Consider the following 16,028-nt stretch of genomic DNA (forward strand, 5'->3'; position numbering starts at 1 on the left):
CAACCTTCTCTGTACACTCTCAACCACCTACTTTCCTCTCTCTGCCTCCCTCCTTTTCTTCACCCCAATTAATTCCACCCCATACCAACTCTTATTGGTGCATGCAAACTTCCATATACAGTTGTGTCTCGCATTACGAGTGCTCCATTTTACGACGAAATTGATTTACGTTAAAGGTTTTGCGATCGCAAAAGTGATCGCAAAGCGATGTTTCCTATGGGGGAATTTCACTTTGTGATGATCGCTTCCTTGCTTCGGGAACCGATTCTTGCAGAACAATGATTTTCAGCCAGCTGATTGGTGGTTTCAAAATGGCCGCCGGGTAAAAAACATGGCTCCCCGCTGTTTTCTGGGACGGATTCCTCGCTGCACATGGCCGCGCTATGGAGGATCTTCGCTGGACGGTGAGTTTCAACCCCCTAGGAACGCATTAATCGGGTTTTAATGCGTTTCTATGGGCTTTTAAATTTCGCATACAACGTTTTCATTCTACAGCGATTTCGCTGGAACGAATTAACGTCGTAATGCGAGGCACCACTGTAAATATTAATGACCAGGGTGAACGCTACATCAAGTTTATTGTGTTATTAAAAGTTACTGCATGGGAATTGTGTTCCTCACACGAGCCAGTGAACAAATCTTAAGGAGCTCAGGCCTAGCTTGTGACCACATGGAGAGGAGGAGCTATGAAAAGATACCTTAACACCTCTCTCAAGTAAAATCCAAGCTTCATATTGCTTTCCCAGTATCACATGTTCAAGAACAGTGGATATAACATGTGGTGTAAAATGTTCTGAACTGTTTCTTTCTTACTCCTACATTTTATACCATATTTGCTGATTAAGAGCCCTTCTATAACTTAAGTCACCTATTTGTAGCTTTTTAGTGATCCAATAAAAGTATTACCCAAGCAAAATATTTTTTTTTATAAATGAATTACATGGCTATTTTTTTCTTTTAATTTCTTAACTGACTTGTCAAAAACAGTATTTAAGTAAAACAGCTGCAGCTACAGTTTATTACAAAGCATTTTTGAGAAGGAGTTATAAGGGTATTGTTGAGGTTATATATTTGATATAGGTAGCGGTAAAGGTTCCCCTTGACAATTTTTGTCCAGTCATGTTTGACTCTAGGGGGTGGTGCTCATCCCCGTTTCCAAGCCATAGAGCCAGTGTTTGTCCAAAGACAATCTTCCGTGTTCACATGGCCAGTGCGACTTACACACAGAACACTGTTACCTTCCCACCAAGGTGGCCCCTATTGATCTACTTGCATTTGCATGCTTTCGAACCGCTAGGTTGGCGGGAGCTGGGACAAGTGACGGGCGCTCACTCCGTCATGTGGATGCGATCTTACGACTGCTTGGTCTTCTGACCCTGCAGCACAGGCTTCTGCAGTTTAGCCCACAGCGCCACCACGTCCCCCATATTTGATATAGTCAAGGTTAATAATATGAAGGAATTCTAGTAATAAAACCTTTTCATAGCACATACAGTCATGTGAAAAAGAAATTACCACCTTTATGAATTGCATGGTTTTACGTATCAGGACATAATAAAAAATACCTGATCCTTAGCAGGTCTGAAAATTAGGTAAATACAACCTCAGATAAAGAACAACAAATGACATATTACACCGTGTCATGATTGATTTTACATAAAACCAAAATAAAGCCAAAATGGAATAGCCATGTGTGAAAAGCTAAGTACAACCTTACTGCTTCCATAGGATTTAAGAAGCTGAGTAGCAGCCAGGTGCTGATACGTAAAACCATAGAATTCAAAGAGGGTATCCTGTTTTTTAACATGACTGTATGTCTAAACAGAAAATTGGAGGGTTTGTGTGGGGATTCAAGTTGCTTCCCTTCCTCCTGGGGTCTCACATCTTCAGACACAAATTCTAGTAACGTTTTACCATTTATTTTAGGAACATCAATAAAACTCTTTATTTCAATTTGAACATTGTCTTTCTCCTTTTCTTCCAATGGGGCTGAAAAGGGTTTCCATTCCTCTTTAACAAATGGGTTCACATAACTAAGGTTCCAAGGTCCCGGTTGCTGTGCTGGTTGCCAGTCTTTTACTGTCGTCCCCGTCAATAGTGGCAACAGGGGCACAGACGAATCTCCCCGTTATTCTTCCCACCTTGTTCTCTCCAGGGGTTCCATGATCTCCCAGATTCCGAAGGCCGTGGCCGCCTCCTCATCTCTTGCACTCGCCATTCCCCTCTTTCTCTCCTTTCTTGTTTTACTCTCTCCTTTTCTTCCCTCATTTTCACCTCTCTGGCTTCTGCGTTCCCCCCAATACAGTGGTTTCAGGGGAATGATTGCTCTTCACCTGTGATCAGTTTCCTCTCTCAGAACCACCAATCTCTCCCACTTATGGGTCCAGGGATTTTTCAACCAAATCCATCCCCCCCCCCCCCGCCGTAGTAGGTTTTTCTCCCAGTCTCATTTTCTCCTGGCTCTAGTACCTTACTTGTCTCACTTGCACTCCCCCCCTTTCTTCTTTGATTGGTCCCTCTTTTCACTCTCCTTTCCCACCTTTTTTAAATTGCTCCTTCAACTCTCCCATCCCCCTCAGACGCTCAATGGCTCTTCCTTCTTTGGTCCCCTTGAGGGAACCTGTAGCAGTTGTCTTTGGAAGTGCCATCACTCTTGAACTTCTTTCTCTCTTTCCCTCTTCTGCTGGAATGGATGGCGCTCCGGTGAAAGCTGTCTCCACCTCACCTTCTTGCTTACAAAAATGTGCTTGGTTCTATTTAGTTGAGATTATAAATATTAATCGATCTTCTCATAACATGTTCAATGGGGACATCATGGTAACACATGATGTCCTTTTTCAGTAAGTAAGTAATGAATGAATCACAGTTAAACCATTATGAAGCGCTTAAGTCAGGCTTTGTTCTTGTCAGCCAATCATCTGTCTTGTATGTGGTTGCTTATTTGAATAGCTAGCCCTATATAAGAATACATCAGGAAGCAGGACAGTGGCATTTTCAGGCAAGCAGGGAGTTTGGCTGTGTGAGCTTAAAACCAAACAATGGCCACTACCACTCGAAGAAGCAGAAAGAAGAGTCAAGTGCGCCAAAGGCAACGAAACAGAACCCGGCATAGTCAGAGAAGATTTCGAGGGGGAAAGACAACTGGGAGGCATGCAAAATACAGCCGTGGAAAGAAGAGGTTTGCTGGGACTTCCAGGAGAACGCAGAAGCTGCGGCTGGACAGTGTTCGGATGACCAATGAGGCCCAGAACATTCTGCACTTTTGTGTGCATGACCTCTACAAAAAGGTGTCCTTGGCAGCTGAGCGCTTGAGGAAGAAGAAACGCCATGCTTCAATTACTGTCTCAGATGTAAGAAATGCCCTGAAAAAGATCATGCCAAGGAAGTATGACAGAAAGTCTGTATCCACCATCACCTGCAGATGCCATTAGATACAAATCTCTTCCTTTCCTGTGATAGCCTTAGGAATGAAGAAAAAGAGGGGAAAGGGAAGGGGAAAAATCACCAGCCTGAAATAATATCCAGTACCGTGCCTGCCTCAAAAACACTATCTCCGAATTTCCAAGCAATCTTGTAACCTGCCTTTTTATTACTAGACCAACACCAACTCTAGTAATCAACTCAATGAAGGAAATACTTGACGATCTGAATCTCATTACCAGATGATTATCATATTACTCTTGTGCTGAATCAGGGATTATCTGGTTTCAAAGGAAAGTGAATATCAAGTACTCTAATCAGCCACTGAGGAGCGTATGAGGAACATCCAAAGGGATGTTTTCCCTTTTACAATTAAACAGGATCTGTGCAGGATAATTTATTTCTCTGTGTGTTTTGTACTTGTCCTTCAGAATTTTCAATTTCCATGGGCAAATGATTGCTATAAATTGCAGAGGTGTCGTTTATTTGAGTCAGCAGGGCTTGTAATAATTTTGGTTCTCCCTATAGTGTGCTGTGAATGAAAGTCCTTTTAAAAAGAAGAAGAAGCAATGACAGGGCCATTTTCTTTCCCCATCTGTAGGATGCAATGTTTGTTGGTATTTCATCAGTACATATAGCTATTTTTGTGTCTTGTACTATCATCTTTCAAATGGTAGGGCCAAGATAATCTCATATAGCCAGAGTGGATAAAAATGAATGATTGAAATGAAACAATTTTTTATTTAAATTGTCAAAAATTGATTTTTTTTTGTTTAAATTGTGATTTAAATCGTAACTTAAATCAATTTTATTTAAAACAAATCCACTTACACCTAGTACTCTTAAAACCTAGAGTAACTTTTGTGGAAGATTGCCATTGAAATAGCTTGATCATTTAGGGCAGTGGTTCTTAACCTTGGGTTACTCAGGTGTTTTTGAACTGCAACTCCCAGAAACCCCAGCCAGCACAGCTGGTGGTGAAGGCTTCTGGGAGTTGCAGTCCAAAAACACCTGAGTAACCCAAGGTTAAGAACCACTGATTTAGGGCTTTAAAGGTCATAGTTGTTATTTTGAAGTATATCTGAAAAGAGACTAGTGGCTGCCAAAGCTGTTATAAATATGGGATGTTGTATTCTCTGTACCCAAGTCTTAATCACTGCTCTGAAAGCTTTAGTGTCAGTTCACCGATCTAGGTGCTGCTGGCTGGCTCAATGGTTTAGGCATCTGGCTGCAGAACAAGAGGCTGGGAATTCATTTCCAGACTGTGCCTCTATTATCCATAGGGTCTCTTTCAGCTCTTCAGTTCTAAGATGTTGATGATGATTATTTAATGGTGTTCAGCTTCTCCTAAATAGAATTAATCTCTTCCAAAGAAGCAGATGTGTAGTCCATGGTTTCTTGTCAATTCAGCAGTGTTGATAGAGGCTCACCCTTGACAAGTGACACACTAGCCTTAGATGTACAGGTACACTCCTGATCACTGCAGAATGTGGATACTCAGGTGCAGGGTTGGATCCAGGAGTGCAACTAAACTGTGCACCCTTCATGCATCCCATTATCAACATTGGGCACCATTGATTATAGAACTGGAAAAGCTTCCTTGGATTTAGAGGGAAAGGGGAAAGAGAATTTGTTAACATCAGCATATTAGTGGCACCAAACCAGCAGCAGATGCAAAACTTTATGGATAAAAAATACTAAAAACTTTGAATATTTTTTTCCATTTGAAAAGTGTTATCATATGTCCCCTCAGTCTTTTCTCAAGGTTAAATATGGCCAGTTCTTTCAGTCTTTCCTCATGGGGCTTATTTCCCAGTTCCCTAATCATCCTTGTTGCCCTCCTCTGAACTTGTTCCAATTTGTTAGCATCCTTCTTGAAGGATCCTTCTTGAAGTGTAGTGTCCAGAACTGGTTCGAAGCCAATTCGGAGGAGTTGATGCCAGCCATTAAGGATAAGAGGAGAGCTCTAGCAACATACAAAGCCTGTCCTAGTGAGTACAACTTGCAAGCTCTTCGAGCTGCTCATAGCCAAGTCCAACAAGCTTCCAGGAGATGATCCAACGATTATTGGCTTCAGCTCTGCTCTCAGATACAGATAGCAGCAGAAACAGGTAACATCAAAGGAATGTATGACAGTATCAAGCAGGCTTTAGGTCCAATACAGAAGAAATCAGCTCCCTTGAAGTCTGCTATAGGTGTGATCATCCAGGACTGAGCACAGCAGATGGACCCGCTGGGTGCAGCACTACTCTGAGCTATATTCCAGAGAGAATGTAGTAACCGAAGAAGCATTAAATAATATTGAGTGCCTCCCTGTCCTGGAAGAGTTGGAGAGCGAACCAACCTTAGCAGAAATAAAAGCAGCCCTGGATTCCCTTGCCTCCAGCAAGGCACCTGGAAAGGGTAACATCCCTGTTGAAATGCTGAAGTGCTGTAAAGAGACCATCACCACCGAACTGTATGAAATCTTTCGTCTTTGCTGGAGGGAAGATGGAGTACCAGAGGACATGAAGGATGCAAACATTGTCACATTGTATAAGAACAAAGGAGACAGGGGCGACTGCAGTAACTACCATGGCATCTCTCTTAGCATTGTAGGGAAGCTGCTTGCCCGTGTTATGCTAAAGAGGCTCCAGGTGCTTGCAGACAGAGACTATCCAGAATCACAGTGTGGATTTTGAGCTAATAGATCCACCACTGACATGGTATTCTCCCTCCGACAGTTGCAGGAGAAATGCAGGGAACATCAACAGCCACTCTTAGTGGCCTTCATAGACCTTACAAAAGCATTTGACTTGGTTAGCAGGGATGGCCTTTTTAAAATACTTCCTAAGATTGGATGTCCTCCTCAACACCTTAGCATCATCAGGTCCTTTCATGAGGGAATGAAGGGCACTGTAGTTTTTGATGGCTCAACATCAGATCCCTTTGACATCCAAAGCAGAGTGAAACAGGGCTGTGTCCTCGCACCAACCCTTTTTGGAACCTTTTTTTGCTGTCATGCTGAAGCATGCCTTTGGGACTGCAACCGAAGGTGTCTATCTCCGAACTAGATCAGATGGAAAGCTCTTTAATCTCTCTAGATTGAGAGCGAAGACCAAAGTCCATCTGAAATGCATGCATGACTTCCTCTTCGCCGATGATGCAGCCATTGTTGCCCACACTGCTGAAGACCTCCAACAACTCATGAATCGTTTTAGCAAGGCCTGCCAAGACTTTGGACTATCAGCCTGAAGAAAACACAAGTCTAATCTAAAAGAAGGATTATTTCCTTTTGGCACCAAATAGTTGCTCATAGAAACAAATCTCATAAGCAATCACTGTGTTTTAGAATGGTCAAAATTTAAAGAGCAAGGATGAGTATTTGTAGGATGGGTGGTTTCAAGAAATTGTTTCTGTCTCTCTTCTTCCTTAAAAAAATCATTGAGCAAGTAATGTCTTCCAGGACGCTTGTGAAATTTTGTTGAGAAGTGCATATATTAATGTTGATTACATGGGTACTTACTTCCTGTGAAGTTCAAGAAACTCTAAAACACGTAGAGCAAGACAGACCAGTTCATCTCCCATAGTATGACAGCTTGCATACATTTTTCTTAATAGTGCTATGCTATGGAATCCAGAACATAATCCCACCAAAATAATTTTCTAGGCTCAGTAACAATATAAAAAATTTGCAGAGTTCTAGTTGATTTAGTAAATATTAGGAAAAGACTGTGTGGTCCCAAAAACAATGAAAATGCAGGAACATGTGATACCTTTATTGGGGGACAAAAAAATTAGCAAAACAAAAAAACAAGCAATGAGCTTTCAATGGTAATACATCTTCAGGCTATGCACCAAGTTCTTGTGGGTAGCTCCAAAATTATATGTTTTTATTGAAGTCCCAAAGGCTCTTGGCCATTGTTGGGGGCTAGGTGTAGCTTCTTAAATAGAAGAGGGGCCTGAAGGCATACTCTCCCTCCACAGGCCTCTTGCAGACTACAGCTAATTCCATCTACCAAGCTACACCTAGCCACCAGTAGTGGCCGAGCCTTTGGGACTTTAATAAAAACATTATTTTGGAGCTACCCACAAAAACTTGGTGTACAGCCTGAAGAAGATGAATTGTTATCAAAATCTCACAAATTTTTTTTTGGTGGTCAATAAAGGTATTACCTCTTCTTGCATATGTATTGTTTTAAGGACTCCACGGCCTTTCCTAATTTTCAGAACTGAAATTGAAGATGCGGGTGTTTCTAGAAGTTGCCTTGATGATGGATATGTAACCTTTAGAGGAGTAACTGAAATATACCATGTCAATATACAGTGGTGCCTTGACTTACAACTATAATCTGTTCCAGAAGATGGATGTAACTCGAAATGGTCATGAGGCACCATTTCGCATAGGAATGCATTGGAATGGGATTAATCCATTCCACCAGGGGGGAAAAATCACACACAAAAAACAAAACCACAGCCAGCCCCATTGGAACACAATGGGACTGAAAAACAAAGCAACCCCCCTACACACACACACACACCAGTCAGCCCCATCGGAATGTGATGGGGCTGGGAAAATAACACAAAAACACCCCCCACACGCAAGAGCACAGAAACATAACCCCCAAACCCATGCTGCAAAACAAAGTAAATGTACTTACTCATGAGCAGAAAGCAGCACCAAGCAGTCTGAAACCTCCTCTGACGCACACACTCTAACCATTGGGGCAAAAGAGCTAGAATGAAGCTCTTCACTGACCAACGGTTAGCCCTCTAATTTGAATTCCCTGCCTTTTTCCCCTGCTTCCTTTGATCACAACTTGAAGCTCTGGCTGCAAGTCGAAGCAAAATTTTGCAGCCGGAGCTGGTTGCAACTTGGGATGGTCGTTAGTTGAGGCACCACTGTAATGTTTAAAAATCCATTTGTGCAATTTGCCCTGATTAATTGTAGCTATTTGGTGAGGTACAGGGCACATCTCAGCTGGGCACATGGCCAGACTCATGACTAAGGTATTTCATGGAACGTTTTCTATTAGCCACAGCAAGTTATGCAGACCTTATTCAAACATTACTAGGATTTTGGCCAATGCTTTTTGGGCATTGTATTCACTGATTATTTTAGTATTGTATATTTATTGTTACTAACTTAAATATTGTATTTTCATTGTTGTTAACAGTTCTTTTCAAGGAGAAAGAGGTTAAAATGTTTTAAATATATAAATGTATTTTCTGTTTTAGCACTAACAAATAATTGGTATGGTGAGAACAGTCCATATTCATATAAACATGGAAATACCTTAGATGTCTTCTTTTAGAAACCTTTAAATAACAGAAAAAAATCAGGACAAGACAGTATAATCCTCAGAATACAAATTCAAGAAAAGGTGACAACATTTTTGGACCATTAAGAAATTAAAACAAAAAATAAAGTGCGTTTTCAATGATAATTCATCCTCTTCAGGTGGTGCACTATTTTCCCGTGGGTAGCTCCAAAATTATATGTTTATATTAAAGTCCCAAAAGCTTCATGGCTGCTGTTGGGAGCCAGATGTAGCTTCTTAGATGGAGATAGCTGTAGTCTGTCTAATAAAAGTATCATCTGTTTTAATAACAAATTCCTTCCATCTTTTCATTTCTGTACTGAACTCATGTTTGTGTGATACACACATCAATTAACTTCTTTTGAAATAGTGACCAATAGAAAATTACCTGATGTATATTTTTCTGTGTATAAGATGCATCTTTCTAAAATCTTTAGACTAAAAATTGAGAGTTGTCTATACACAGAAGTAAGCCGAGAGAACTGTGCGATTGCAAAACTGCCCATACCTTGCCTCTACAAACAGGCTTCCTTCAATCACAAGCCATGTGTAACTGATGTCAGCTGATGCTGAACAAACCAATTGGAACACACCTCATTGGAGGTGGAGCATGTAGGCAATGCTTAGATGCAACAGGGAGTGGTAATGTCTGAGTGTTCTGAGCCTGGAGGCTGAATAAAGTGATATGCTGAAAGCTAAGCATGATGCATAATATGACAGTACTGGTATGTAAACGTTACGTAATTACTAAATAAAAATATATTCTGTTTTATGCTTAAAATCTTGATTTGTTAATTTTGGGTTAGAAAAGTGGTGGTGGGGCATCTTATACATAGAAAAATACGGTACTCTTAACAATTTTGTGGATTTGCAAATGGTATTTCAATGTCATAAATTGAAGCTGGGAAAATATTCAGCCAGGACACATGATGCCAGGTCTAGCTCTAGTGCTGTTCATAGTTGTTTCATTCCTAATATGCAAATATATGATGACGTCAACCCTTCTAAAAGAGTATTTCCACAAGTGATTGTGGCTGTGTAAGGAAGAATAAACAGGTCCACTTATTGTGTTATACCTATGGCTAACTAACAATAGACATTAACAGGTCAGTCTGTTTTAGGACAGGTCCCCAACTCCCAGTCCACGGTCTGGTGCCGGACCATTAAATTCCTAGGACTGGGCCACAGACACGGATCTCCACCCCCTGCGCACTGACGGTGGGAGCATGTCACACTCGCGGGGTGTGTGTCATGCTTTTATCCAGCAACCGGTGTGTGCTGGCACTTTACATATAGTCTTCCTTACATATTTTACTTACATGAGTACATTTATATGTTAAAGACTATAATTTACAATATAGTGACCTGATTCATTACAAATATCTTGACACCTGTCTTAAATTTAAGTTTGTACATTCCCGTTCTACCAGACTAAATTACATATCTTCTGGAAGAGGGTTTGTAAATAGGTCAGCAATATTGTTTTACTAGGAAAAAATTTAACTTTTACTTTTCCCTCTTGTACAGCCAGCCTCACATCATAGTACTTTATACATATGTTTGCTTCTGCCTTTTACACTTGTATTCTCAGATAAACTGATATTATTATCTATAAAAATAGGCATAGGCTAAGTTACATTAACATTCAAATCTTTAAGTAACTGTTTGATCCACACTAGTTCTTTAGTTAACTCATGTAAAGAGCACATTTCTGCCTCTGTGGAACTGGTGGAAATGCCTGTTTGTTTCCTGGACTTCCACATCACACAAGCATCCCCCAGATAGGATCAGTTGCCCAATCAGAATTTGCATATGCTTTAAATTCAAGACTGCTTGCAACATTTTGTTTTAGCTTGTGATCCCCAGTGCCCTTTAAATATCTTAATAACCTTTTTACTCCATTCCAATGGTTAACTTGTGGTTTCACACACTTCTTACTTAAGATGTTAACACTAGCAGCAATATCAGGTCTTGTCCACACTGATAAATGCAGCAAATACAAGGTATTCAAAATCTCCTGTATCACTATATAGAAGTTGGTCACCATAGGAGTAGAAACTTTATTTGCTCCAGACATGTTACATTGCTTAAGCAAACTTTGTTTTATCTTTTTGATTTAGGACAAAATGCTCTTGTTCGTCCTTGCTTACTAGGTAATTTTGAATTTCACCTAGATACTTCATTTTAAAGTGTTCATGTTTTCTTGCAACCACTCTACTTGGCTTTTGTTCTGCACAATTAAACACAAATCGTCTAGCAAAAGCTAGTAGATACATTACTTGGTTTCCTTTTCAGTAGACACAAGGATCAGCAATGCTGTTAACAAAACCTAGCTGTTTTAGCCTTTTGTCTGGTAACATATTCCAATTTTGTGCGCTTTGTCTCAATCAGTATAAGGCTTTGTGCAATTTTAGTACAGTGGTGCCTCGCTTAATGAGTGCACCGTACAACGACGAAATCACATAGCGATCCCTTTTTTGGGATCGCTAATGCAATCGCTCAACGAGCTTTAGATAGGGAGAAATTCGCTTTGCGAAGATCGGTAAGCATTTCGCTTACCGATCTTCGCAAAATGAAGCTCCGACGATCAGCTGTTTGGCGGACAAAATGGCCGCCGGAAGCCCCAAAATGGCCACGCGCAGCGTTTTCGCGCCCTCCCCTCGCTTAACAAGGGCGCGAAAATGGCTGCCGGCCATAGGAAACTTCGCTGAACGGTGAGTAAAGGAGCCTTTTGGAACGCATTAAACGATGTTTAACGCGTTCCAATGGCTTTCCCTGTCCCGTTCAGCGATGTTTGCTATGCGAGGCACCACTGTACTAGCTTTGAATTTTCATCTTCAAAGTCTGGAATTTGCTTCATATATATGTTCCCAGCTGCAAGAGTTCTTGCTGTATACTTACCACTGGAAAAGTTTATCTGGTAATCTGCTTTATCCAATCTTGCAGCACCCAACAAATTGTGATGTAATGCAGGTACACACAACACATTATCAAGAGCTATGCCAAGTCTTTTCACAAAAACCTTCCCTTGACTTGTAACATTGGTTATATGTCCATCTGCCAAACTTACATTTCATCTGTCACACTTCTCAAATGTTTGGAACATTTGTCTGTTTGCACAAAAATGGTGAGAGGCTCCACTGTCTAAGACCCAGACATCCAGAGTCTGATTCTCAGCTTGTACAACAAGACACTTTTGAACTCAGTCCTGCTTTCTTCTTCTTAGGCTTAGAAGGAATGGTGCAGTTCCCCTTTAAATGTCCTGGCTTTCCACAACGGAAACAGTTTCTTACAGCTAGCATACTGTCCTGGATCTCTTTTCTCGTGTCAGCCACACCCCTCCTGGAACCACAATCCAGTCGGCATCCTGGAACTTGCTGCTCCTTTGCTGTGTGCTTCCGTTCCTCTCGTCTGTCTACCTCATCTAGCAAAACTGCTGACAGGAAATATGTCAAACTTACAGGGTCCACAGCCTTCATAAATGACACAAAGACATCCCAGGAAGGATTGAGACTTGATAGTACTGTATAATGTAACACTGTCTCTCCTGTGAATATACCTCATCGGTTAACAGGAGCTGAAAAAATAAATCTATTAGCATGTTCACATGACTTGCAACAGGCTGGCCAGGCTCCAACTTGGTTCTAAATAACCACCTCATTAGCACCATCCTTGTTGCAGCTGAAGCTGAAACACTGTTTTGACCACCTCCTAACACTTGTGGCTTGACTCAGCACTTCTCACACGCACCAGTAGAGAGTCCTCCATTGAGAGAACGATGGTAGCCATTGCTCTCTGGTCTCTGCTTATGTCTTCTGCTGAGAAAACACCTGGTGGTGGCGCATATACAATCTGCCCCAGCCCTTGGCTCTTTAGCAGCATCTCCATCTTGATGGACCAAGACAAATAGTTATTACTCGTTAACGTGATAAATGGAGTAGCTGGAATACTGGCCTGAAACACAAGAGCCTCCAAAATATTTCCCTCTGGCATGGCAGCACCTCCAGCAGCTCCACCAGCTGCTGTTCTCTGGTCCTTAGGCTTCACCACAGCTTCTTTTTTGCTCCATTATGCCTATCCAAAACTGCTTTAATGATTCCCCCACTTTGGTTATAAAGCACATGTCAATGCAGTCCAGAAAACACTTAGCACTCTACAAATGAACCTGCTGTCTTCCAGTCTCACACAGCAGACCTCCAGGCGAAACCCATCTTCTTTAAATGCTTAGTGTTTGGGCCCATAACCCTGTCAAGAGTATATCTGCTGTACTTTGGATAAACATATACTAGCAGAAACATTTTAAGCTGATTCAAGAAAGAATGTGGCTCCCTGGAGAGAACTGGTGGAAACCTAAGAGAATCCAGTGCTCTTCCTTTAACTCTGGATGCAAAACCTAAGACAGGTCAAACTTAGTCTAGAAAAATACATATGTAACTTAAATAGCTTATCAGCATAACAGCTAACATAACAGCATACAGTAACTGGTTACTCACAACCCGGTATAACACAACAGCATGACTGCTCCTGAATCAGAGCAGTAAAGTAATGCTGTCACAGAGCTACTTTTATACAGAGAAAAAGCCTCTGTAATCAGCAACACCTGCCCGAGGCAACTCAAACTCTGCCTGTTAACCAGCAACCCCTGTATGCTTGTACTTTATATACAGTTGTTCGTACATATTTTACCTACGTGAATACATTTATATGTTAAAGACTTTAATTTACAATATAGTTACCTGATCCATTACAAATATATTGACATTATGCACCATTTTTGACACACCCATTTTTTTCTACAGCAGTCCACAGCTTTTCATGATGAGCACTGTCAAAAGCTTTATTTTAATCTGCAAAGAGCAAACTGATCTTCTGAAATTTCCTGGTACACCCCAGTAGCCAACAGATAGTTGTGATACAACCTTTAGCAATTCTTCCTTTTCTGAATTCAGCTTGAGCATCTGGTATTTCTCATTTTGTTTGTGATAAAAAATGTAAAATCTTGAGAATGACTTTGTTTGCGATAGAATATTAGCGTGATGATCCCATAGTTAACAGGCTTTTGTGTCTCTTTTATGGAAGTGGAATGAATATTGAAGAGTTCATCTCGTCTCTGTGAATCAAACATGTGGGTTGTTTTACATTTCTTTATTTATTTTATTTATTCAATTTATACCCTGCCTATCTGGTCAATTATGACCACTCTAGGCAGCTAGAGTGTAGACATCTGTGTGGAACTTGTCAGAACATTTTAGAGCTCAAAATAAAAAGATGGTAATGCTCGCCCACCCCCCGGTGCATGTTTATTTATATTTTTGGATATACAGTGGTGCCTCGCTTAACGTTTGCTTCGTTTAACGTTTTTTTCGCTTAACGTTTATTTTTTCAGAGGCAGATTGTGCTTCGTATAACGTTTTTCCCTATGGGCGATTTTCGCATAGCGTTTTTGGGACCATGCTTCGCTTAACGTTTTTGGTTTTAGGTCCCCTGCTTCGCTTAACGTTTTTTTTGTTTTCAATTTAGAAAGTGTCTTAGAAGGGTCCAAAACGGTTCTAAATGCTTGGATTCGTTAGAGGACCCCTTAAGTCATGTGCAAACCTGATTTGGCTTTGATCTGACGTTTCGTTAATTTTTTGTGAATTTTTGTTTTTTGGCCCATAGGAACCAATGGACCTGTCAAAATCTGACAGCTCCATGCTTTCCTATGGGGGAGAAAACAATTTACAAAAAATTAACGAAAGTTCAGATCAAAGCCAAATCAGGTTTGCACACAACTTAGGGGGTCCTCTAACGAACCCAAGAATTTAGAACAGTTGCTGAGTCTTCATTAATTTTTTGTGAATTTTTTCTTCCCCCATAGGAAATAATGGAGCTGTCAGATTTTGACAGCTGTCAAAAGTTGGGGGGAAAAAATTCACCATTAATTAACGAAAAGTCAGATCAAAGCCAAATTAACTTTTGCATCCGTTTTAGAGGGTGCAGAAGCTAATCCAAGCATTTAAAACCATTTTTGACCCTTTTATGACACACTTAATTTTGCAAAAATTGACTTCGCAAAGCCATTGAAACCTATTGAGTCAGCTACAATACATTCCAATGGAGGATACATTGTATCGTTTAACGATGTTTCCTATGGGTTTTTTCGCTTAAGGACGGCAATCCGTGCCTATTGGAACAGATTAACCGGTTTCCAATGCATCTCTATGGGAAATGGTGTTTCGCATAAAGTTTTTTTCGCATAAGGTTTTTTTTTTTGAACCAATTAAAAACGTTATGCGAGGCACCACTGTATATGTTTCCAGATAAATGTCTTGAGATAATAATCTGATCCTCAAAAGCTTTCTTTGTGTTCTGATTTGAGAGAGGTTCTTAAGGGCAGGTTCTTAACTCCTTGCAGTAAAAAAGGCGGAGAGAACTTGAAAAGTCAACACTTCCAAATTCACACTGCAGATAGAATGGATTATTCAAATTCTTAGATGGTTGCAATTAATTGATATATCAGAATTTCATCCAGAAGCTCCAGAATTTATGGAAGATGTTTTAGGTGGTATATGGCTGTGGTGTCCACCCAGGTCATGACTATTAATGGGCTGTCTGTATATACCAATGAGAGCACTGGAGAGGCAGAGTCGCCAGATATAAGAGTCTTTGCAGGAGGGGGAGAAGTGGAGGATTTGTGAATTTGGAGTTTGGGAGAGGGTTGGCGGTTGAGGGTGGATGAAGTAGGATGTTTTGTTTGGTGAAACAACCATGGGACAGGCGGTAACGTGACAATGCCTTAAATTATTTTTGTGAACTGTTAGGCTTGTGATGGTAGCAGCATGCAAATTTCTCTTAGCTGCTTGGAGGCCCTCTTTAGAACTCCTTTTGGCTTTAAAATAACAGAGTAAGTTAGACTGCAGCGCTAAGAAATAGTAAACACAATACGAAAACTCCACAGGTGAAAAAAGTAGTGCTTTTTCATTTCAGTTCTTCTGTGGATGTAGTAAAAGGATGCAGAAAAATGGTGTGCCATTTTCTTCCTTCAAAGAAAAGTTTTTGGATTGTTTTTCTTTAAACAGTTACCGGATACCCCAAACCTGCAGTTTGCATATTGTATTTGGTGCAGTAAAATAATTATTCTGAACCCACCAATCTACAGGTTTCCTAAATTTACATTAGTAAGGGGATACATGAAGATTAGTTGTCGAAATACTTGGAAGACATTGGATCCTTCCAAGATCAATAAAATGAATACCCAGCTTGCTTGGGTGGGGATAATATGTAGCTTGTATAATTAAAAAATTGTAAACTGCCCAGAGAGTACTTTAA

The 16,028-nt window shown here is 40.6% G+C and overlaps 1 protein-coding gene across 4 annotated transcripts in view; it reads left to right on the plus strand.

Annotated features, from left to right (window-relative positions):
* RC3H1 (ring finger and CCCH-type domains 1) overlaps positions 1-16,028 on the plus strand; it is a 107,793-nt gene that overhangs the window by 24,635 nt on the left and 67,130 nt on the right. The window lies entirely within an intron of this gene.

Source organism: Pogona vitticeps, chromosome 4 (assembly GCF_051106095.1).
Source record: "Pogona vitticeps strain Pit_001003342236 chromosome 4, PviZW2.1, whole genome shotgun sequence".
Classification (NCBI taxonomy): domain Eukaryota; kingdom Metazoa; phylum Chordata; class Lepidosauria; order Squamata; family Agamidae; genus Pogona; species Pogona vitticeps.